Genomic DNA, 8,465 nt, shown 5'->3' on the forward strand with positions numbered 1-8,465 from the left:
TGTCTTCTGAGTATTGATATTGCATTGGTTTGCCCTTTGTCCTTGTCTCACTAATTTCTTTGTACCTCTTCCCTTCACAAATTAAGGTAAATGTATACACAATACAAAGGGTTCCAAAATCAAACACAGTAGGAGATAAACCATAGGGGAAAAACCCAAGGAAAATAGAAAGAACATAGTACATTAAAAACAACAACTGCAAATAAATATTTTTTTCCATATCTTGGAGTTCATTTTGTTCAGCATCAGCTTATATCTTCATATATATTCACAACAAAGCCACTGGAAAATAATAGTTTCATGGATACTATATCATGAAAACAACATGTTAACTGTTTTTGATGATAAAGGTGGAATTAGGATTGGTAAATTCACGATTCTGATAAAGGAATTTCAAAAGAGTTTTTAAATTATGACAGGTAAATTTTAATTGTTCAAACTTTTTAACTTAGCCTATTAAGAAAATTTAAAATTGCCTAGGAAAATAGGCTTTCATGCAAAGAAATTCATGGAGAGTTAGCTGAGAGGGAGCAATTTGGGTAAGATGGCTCATTTTCACAGTAAACAAACAAACCTCAAAAACCTTGCTGTAAATCCTGTAGGTTCCCTTGAGAATTGTCTTTACCCAGGAAATATACTCCTGCTGTGTGAAACAAGGTTGTAGTGGAATTTAAATTCAAAGTTTTTTTTTTTTTTAAATAAGACATCAAAATTTGTGAATTGACCTTTAATTACTAAACAGTAATTCTCTTAAAAAGATAATTTGGGTCAAAATATTTAGGGAGAAAGTGCCCTTCACAATGAAAGAACGTATTGAGTTTACACTTTTCTGTTTTAATATTTTCCACAATGTCTTTGCACGTGAAGCACTGAAACACAGAAAAAAATCTGATTGGATACTTCAAACCAATGATTTCACATTTCTAAGTAGCTCAAAAATATAATATTCTTATTAACATGAGATAGTGAAGACTTCTCTTATTACATAAGCCAAAAATTTTGGGGATCACAAAAGATTTGAACAAATTGAAAAGGTAAGAAAACACGTTATTAGAAGCCCCAGATAAGCGTATTGGTTTCAGCAGTGGAGGGGACCAAAACTTTTTGATATAGATTGTCTTAATGTTTCTGCTACATAATGTGATTTTACAGAGCCTATTTGGCTCAGTATAATGCAGAACAAATTGAATGAAGACATGAAAATAAATTCCACCTCCAAATAAAAGAGTTTTCAAAGAGAAACCATGAAGATGTAGCAGTGGGGGACGCCTTATCATCCTTCAGCTTCACTAGACTTGAAGCCAAGAAGCTGTGATTAATTGGAAATCAGGCAAGAGCTAAGAGGAGGACATAGAAGTAGGACATAGAAGTATCGTCCTTTGTAACAGACAATGTCATCCAAGGAATCGGTGATTTAACTCTATTCTTCTCCATACATCATGTTGAGCAAATACAAGACCAAGAGGAAAATAAACTATTGAAATAATTTTGCAAAGAATAACTTCACTATTCCTGATATGGTATCTAAGGAGAGTCTTAAGAGAGAAGATAAAAGTCTTAAGAGAGAAGATAAAAGAGGAGTATTCTTAGGTTTCCTCTAAGCATCTTGTTAGCAAAATATATCTTTGAAGTTAGAAGTGATTGAACTACAAAGTGGTGGAGTACTTATTTTTGTGGGCACTTTAGACACAAGAAGATTGCAAGGTAAAAGAAAAAAGAAAAAAATTATAGCTAAATATTTGTGATTATAGGTTCTTGGACTGGATTTTTGGAGACAAAGTTTTGCATTAGCGTTGGTCCTTATTAACATAGTTGTTGGGATTTCGTGGCAACCAAATGAAAAGGGGAAGTTTAATGGACTCGCTTGGACAAGTAAACAGCATGATAGAAAATAATGGCAAATAATATTTAATTAATTATTTTGAACAATTATTTTTTGAGAACAAAGAAGGAAAGATATAATTCAAAATCACTTGATGTTATTAAAAGTATGAAAATGGAGTAGTGAAGAGATTAAGAGAAAACATAGAGGTCTGTTTTCTTTCAAGTGGAGTAATAGATTCTTGATCTTGTTTCTTCCATTCTGTCTTCACAAGCTACCAAGTGTGCCTCAGGACTGGAGTATCCAGTTCAGACAAAGAGCACTCGCAGAATAAAATATTTACAGTAAATATAGGTGATTTATAACCTTAGACAATCTTTTTAAATCTGTTCAAAATTCTCCCCTACCCCAAACTGCCTTCTTTGAACAGCTTTGTTTGCTTTTCCAAAGACTGCCCTTCATTAACTGCTTAAAATTTTGAGAGGTCATATTCATACCCTCTAGAGATTGTTGTTTGGTTGTGATTTTTGTGTGTTTTTGTTTGTTGTTGTGTTTTTTAACTGAATTTCAAAAGGTTGTACAAGTGTGTTACAATTAAATATGTCCATCTAATTGTCTAATGTTCCTGGATCAGAATCACTCCTGTCAATCTCAACCAACTCTTTCTCCAAGATTTATTCCAGATTTACCACTTGCTTTATTACATATGTACATTGAGTATTCTAGCTGTACTTGCCCCTTGTTCCATTTTTCATTCATTCTATTTCTTTACTATTGTTCCTCTCTGGTTTCAATTTCCTGATAGTCATTCCGTTAAACTGCCTGTTAATACTTTGAAACTCCATGGAGTTTCAATCCCACATATACTTGAATTGATGTCAGCTTATATTTTCATAATTCATTCCTTTGCAAGACTAAGACTGGAGATGTGAAGCACTTGGACATAATTTTATTCTCATTCATTTGGAATATTAATCTTTAGTCAACAAGAAATTTTAAAAATGGCTTAGAATTTATTCCTAACTACCAGTTTTTATAAATGGCTTTGTACAATGGTGTGTGATTATTTTATTTTACATAGGATAATTTATTTCTTCTACCTATAAGTTTTGGAAAAAGAAGAAAAATAAATTTACTCCTTAGAGGATTATGATAAAAATAGAAGACAGATTTTATGTTTGTCACATCTCTCATCAGTACCCATATTCAAGACTTAAAGTCATATTTCTTACTATGTTAGACAGATAGGGAAAACATGAAACAACATATGATAAGGCAATTATTAGTGAATTTTTAAAATGTACCTTCTTATGTGATGAAATTTACTTTATTAGCTAATATTTGGGTTTGAAATATGGGAGGCTGATCTATTTAACACATTTCTGGAAGGCACCTACTGAACAACACAAATGGTGGGGGGTACTATTTCTACAATTTAATGAATGGTTGAACTTGTTCGTTATTACTTCTGGGTACGTAAATCAACTCTATTGTAACTTGCTCCCTACACTTGAAAACCTTGTAATGTCACTGTCATCTACTTGTCAAGTGTTATTTTGGCAAATGTGATTTTAAATAGCTTATTTGAAAATGAATATACTTTCAGGAGATTAAATGTAGGTTATCATTGGTTTGAGAATGACAACATTTTTATACTACAGAACCTAGTTTTACTGAAGTACTAGTGTTTTGAAGCACTAAAGATCTTCTCAGTTAATGTTTTTCTAAATTATGTTTGACATCTAAATCAAGTTTCCCTAACCTTAGTAGACCAATTATGGATCTATCATTCCAGAAACTATTTTTTTGGCTGCACTGAAATCTTTCATTAATCATTAGGAGAGGGGTATTAAAAATAATCTTGTTCATTTGTGATTTTGTTCACTCATATGGGCTGGTCATCTGTAAATTGAAAGTTTGAATTACAGTACTTTCTCTCAGATTTTGTGATCTCATCTTTCATTTTAAGTTGCCTTGCATTTCACAATTCATTATTGCTAATTCTTGTAAGGAATTGGGGCCCTGAAATATTATAGGAAATGAGAAATTGAGATGAATCTTCAATTATTTTCTGTTGGCATGTTGTATGGGCCTATGTCAGAAGTCTTGCCCTTGTTATCTGATGATGCAGATAACTGGGACCAGGTATCCTAGAACTCGTGGGTCCTGCAGACATCATATCACCAAATTTGGGTATAATCAGCAAGAATGTTTCAGAAATATGGAGAAAAACAATTTGGGACCAGTGAGTTAAAACAATAAACAGAGCATCAGAGTAAAATCCCTTATAGGTTAGCAGAAAACAATATGTTATTTTACATGTGAATTCAGAAGACCACGAAAATTTAGAAGGTATCACAAGTTTATACCGAAGATATTTCATTGATACTCTTTATATTCTAATAAATATTCTAATCCTAATCATTTATGTTCCAATTTATTTATGGGAATAAATGTCAATATATTTGTCAAATTATCAATTCTAGTAAGATTCATTGTGTGAAATTTAAAATCAGCACATACAAATATAAAATATATACGTTTATATAATATAAAAATTCTTTTACATTGTTGTGTTGTGGTTAGGGAATCAAAGGCAACTCTGTTTTAAAGTATTATTCAATTATCTCTACCTCAGTTTTTGGTAGAGTTAGACTTAAAGATTTACCATTTGTAGATTTACAGCCTAGAGAAAAGAGGAAACACTGTGATTAAAACATTATCAATTTAAGGTCTAATATCGAGGAGAAACATATGGACTTTTCCAGGAGCTATGGAAATATTTGGTGATAGAAAGTCAGTAGTGTAAATTCTGCCTGGTTGGATTATAGACAGGCCAGGACAGTAGGTAATCATGCATATGAACAATTTTTTCACCTTCTTTGCTTTAGCTACTTTTGAAATGATAAGTATAATAACCAATTATATTTCGATAAAATGCCTTCCATTCTGAACAATTCTGTCTGAACTGTTCATCTTTATATGATCCCTTGTAACTAAGATTAGTTTTGTTCCAGTAAGACAATCTATGCTGTCAGGGTAAGATATTCTGTTTGGTCTGTTCCTACATGGAAGAAGGGTGAAGGTTCAAGTAGACATTTGTCCCACAAGACTTCATTTGGGAAATTTTAAGCTGCAGAAGATTAGAAGTAGCTCTTAAGCAAGGCTTACTTTGAGTCCATTAGCTCAACAAAGCTAACTCAGTTGATAAATAAGTACTTGAAAAGCCATCACCTTTGGACTTAGCTGTAAAGGCTTCAAAGTATAATCAAATTTACAATGAAAACAACAAAATAGTCATTGCCCAAAAAATTTTAAATGTGAGCAAACGACCAAACTATATAAGTTTTTCCCACTATACACAGAATTTTAGAGAAATAAGATCAATAGCATTTTTAGGAACAATAAGGGTTCCTTGTTACAAATAGGCAACCATGGATATATGCCTGTATAAAGATTGCATCATTAAGTATTTAAATTTATAGTACACTACATGCTTCAGCAGCAGGTCTACCCAAATTACAACAATACAGAGATTAACATGACACTTGCACAAGGATGATATGAAAATTTGTGAAGTATTCCATATTTTTCATTCTTCTGATGCAAGAAATGAAAAATAGTTATTAAAAAGTTCATTACAAAAATAGAAGTGTAACAATACATGTAATTCATAGAATTAAAGGTTAATTTGACATCAGTGTATTAAATCTTCACCTTAGAAAGGCCCTTACATAGCATAACTTTTACAAAACTTGAAATTAGATAACATTGTCATTTTATCCCAAAGAAATAAAATAATAAAAAGACCTAGAAAAAAAGGAATCTTAAACTTCGATATGGAATGCAATCTGAAAGGACACATTTATTAATGAATCTATACATTATATGACAATGTAGAATTCAAAGTATTATATCTAGGAGCTAATGAAATAGATTATGGACATTATACAAACATAGATATACTTTTTTCAGAAAAGCACCAGCAACACCTTTAGTTTCTATACTATTCATTTCAACAGATAAGTTAAAATTATGTCTGATTTAAAAAAATTACAAACTCTGTAAAAATCTTTATAGATGTATACAAACAACTCTTGAATACATTTTGACATCAAAGTCAGGCAATTCACTTGGAAGAATACCATGAAATCCATGCATTTTTAAAGTAAGATAATGCTGTCGCTTTGTATTGTGAAAAAAAATTTGAAGGGACACAAAGGATGGACTGGCATTTTTGAAAGTTAAGAAAGCTAACCAAACCATTACTACGAAGGAGAACAATTTGTACAGCCTTCCACAACTTCAAAATGGCAGTGATACATACTTATCCTTTTGGCAATATCAAATGCAGTTTCTTCCAAGTTGTTCTTCAGACCTGGTTTGATACAATGGTTCAACAGAAGGAGATACAGCTTCTCTTTGCTATTTCTATTCCCAGCAGCAAGATGCAAGGGGGTCAAGAGGCCTTTAGTTTGGGGATTGTTATCCGCATCATGATGAAGTAAGAAAGAAGCCACTCTGGTATTATTCCACATATAAGCACTGTGCAGGAGTGTCCAGCCATTCAGAGTTATTGCATGAATATCTGCTTTGAGGTACCAACTCATGGACAATGTCTAAGTGTCCACTCTAGGCTTTCTGATGAAGAGGGGTATACTCATCCTCATCCCTAGTATTCATCTGGGTGGCCTTTTTGGAAAGTAGTCTCCGCACCATAGTAAGCCAATTAATTTCGGTATCCCAAAGAAGAAATTTGCTTGGATCCTACTCCATTTTTCTTGCAATTGATACCATTCCTCACTTTTTCATCTTGTTACTTGTCTTCATCAGAATTGCCTAACCAGAGACTTTGAGTGCCAGTGGGAATGAGATGTCCATGTATTTCCCCAATAGTTCACATTGGTTGAACTGGTAACAAAAATTTGGTGAATTTTCTGCATATGTTTTTTCACCATGATTTATTTTCTTTTTCCATTTTTACTATTCTAACTTATTCTAACTGAAGAGTAGGGAATTGATAGCAGAGGAAAGATTTTCCTCAGTATTCAAAGGTACAGACTGAAAATGAGGACTAGTGATGTCTTCATGTGCATCTTATACTAGGAATGAGAAAATAGGAAAAAATGCCTTCTATGTAAATGATTTGGGAAATACGATGTTATAGTGTAAGAGAACTCACTATTCAACATATGGGTTTTAAGAGCTTTCTAGTATCTTTCTAATGTTGGTATCCAATATTAGAAAAAATGTATAATGCAGTAGTAAAATAGAAGTGCTTTGTTTGACTACCTAAATTCTTGTTTTTTGAAAGACACTTGTTTTCATCTATAAATAGGACTGTCTATTGTCTTCAGGTGATTTTGATGATCGAAGATGCTTAATGAGAAGTCAAAATGTATTAGTGGTCCTTTGCTATCAATTAAATTTCACTTTTTCTAATTGGAGAATATAATGATCAAAGCAGTAGTTCAGAATCAGCAAGCAATAGTTCAGAATCATGCTTCAAGGGCAAGTGAATCACCAGTAAATAATCCTTGACTCTATTTTCAACAAAGTTTTCTCACAGATACAATCTGCCTGCCTTCTCTAGCTGCTTTCATAGCCTGGACCTATTCCTTCATTGTACAGGAAAATTGTGATTCAACTGATTTCAGTCAGATCTGTTAGTAAAATCATCAAGTATTTAGATTCTTTTTTTTTTAATTAGCTGTGGGGCCTGAACTCTGAGCCTGGGCACTGTCCTTGAGCTCTTCAAATCAAGGCAAGGGCTCTACCACTTGAGCCACAGCACCACTTCTGGATTTTTCTGTTTATGTGGTGCTGTCTTGGGAAATGGCAGAGCAGAATGTGAAATGATGCAACCAAAAATATAAAAGCAAAATAAATTAGGATAATTATGGAGCAATCATATTGTCTATGAAAACCATGAAAGAGAGAGAGGAAAAGAGATACAGATGTACAATGACCTAGCTAGCCACAAAATCCATGCTTCTAACCAATTTACAGAGCTAACAATTTTTTTTATATTTTAAAAGTGATGGAAAGAGAATTTATGTATTTACTTGAAATTAGTAAATAAATTTTTAGTCGCTTACATAAAGAGAAATATCTTTGACCAAATTACAGACAAGAATCTTAATCCTTAGGCTGGGAAAATGGCTCAGTGGTAGAGTGCTTGCCTTGCAGCTTACTAAAGTGTGGAGTCTACTTTCCAAAATGGCCACTCATATGAATACTAGGGATGAGGATGAGTATACCCTTCTCCATTGGGCAGCCTAGAGTGGACACCTAGACATTTTCCATGAGTTGGTATCTCAAAGCAGATACTCATGCAACAACTGTGAATAGCTGGACACCCCTGCACAGTGCTTATATGTGGAACATATTGCAACAGCACCTCCCCCCCCCACACACATATACACACACATCTTCAGATTTCTTCTTAAGTATTTTTGTGTATGGTCTTAAGAATAAATTTTCATTACTAACTTGAATTTCTGACAGGACAATATCATCACTGTACATCTTGCTTCTAGGATCTCAGTTTTAAATTACTATCTAAGTATGTGCATTACATAAGTATAGGAAAATGTAGGAGCCACACAGGTGGCTCAGGTCTTTAATCCTACCTAATCAGAAA

At 33.0% G+C, this 8,465-nt stretch overlaps 1 pseudogene; it reads left to right on the top strand.

Moving 5' to 3' along the window:
• Positions 1 to 5,315: 5,315 nt before the first annotated feature.
• LOC122100539 lies at positions 5,316 to 5,415 on the top strand (annotated as a pseudogene).
• Positions 5,416 to 8,465: the final 3,050 nt, after the last annotated feature.

This window comes from Dipodomys spectabilis, unplaced genomic scaffold (assembly GCF_019054845.1).
Source record: "Dipodomys spectabilis isolate Male_0828 unplaced genomic scaffold, ASM1905484v1 ptg000583l, whole genome shotgun sequence".
NCBI lineage: Eukaryota > Metazoa > Chordata > Mammalia > Rodentia > Heteromyidae > Dipodomys > Dipodomys spectabilis.